The sequence below is a fragment of the Larimichthys crocea genome, unplaced genomic scaffold, assembly GCF_000972845.2.
Source record: "Larimichthys crocea isolate SSNF unplaced genomic scaffold, L_crocea_2.0 scaffold64375, whole genome shotgun sequence".
Classification (NCBI taxonomy): Eukaryota; Metazoa; Chordata; class Actinopteri; family Sciaenidae; genus Larimichthys; species Larimichthys crocea.
The window spans coordinates 1-556 of NW_020858467.1; the positions used below are offsets into that span (position 1 = coordinate 1).

At 39.0% G+C, this 556-nt stretch overlaps 1 non-coding gene across 1 annotated transcript; it reads right to left on the reverse strand.

Moving 5' to 3' along the window:
• Window positions 1–108: 108 nt before the first annotated feature.
• LOC113745320 (small nucleolar RNA U3) lies at window positions 109–324 on the reverse strand. Its single transcript, XR_003462097.1, has one exon. It is a non-coding gene; the product is annotated as a small nucleolar RNA U3 (small nucleolar RNA).
• Window positions 325–556: the final 232 nt, after the last annotated feature.

Here is a 556-nt window from a genome sequence, read left to right on the forward strand (position 1 = left end):
ACTAAACTGTAGTCATCCAACAAAAGCAGGTTCTTGAGCATTCAGTGCTAACAAGTACATAGGTACTCTTAATATCCAAGACTTTATGTCTTTAGTACAAGATCACAAACCACTCTGATCATATTCCCTTCCTCAATACTCCACAAAGAAGTAAAGAACAATCATCAATGACAGAGAACATATGAAACGAATCATTACTCTCTGTCCGCTTCACGCTCAGAAAGAAATATCACAACTCATCATCATGGTTGGCGAGACCAAACACTTTAGAAACACATTTCTCCAGTTAGAAACTATAGAAATGATCCCTGAAAGTATAGTCTTAGTTTGACTGAACGTGAACACAGCAGGTCTTTCACAGGAGAACTGTTCTCACTCAGGGTTCATCTCTGTTGTTTTCTCCAGTTGTTGTATCACAGCATAGTGCAGCCAATCACTGCATGACCGTGACAGCAAAACTGTGATACAGAGAGCACACAGACAGGAAAGACAGTAGTAGACAGTACAGTATAAAGTCATAAGTTACAAACTGTTACCATGACTACATTCAGTCAAA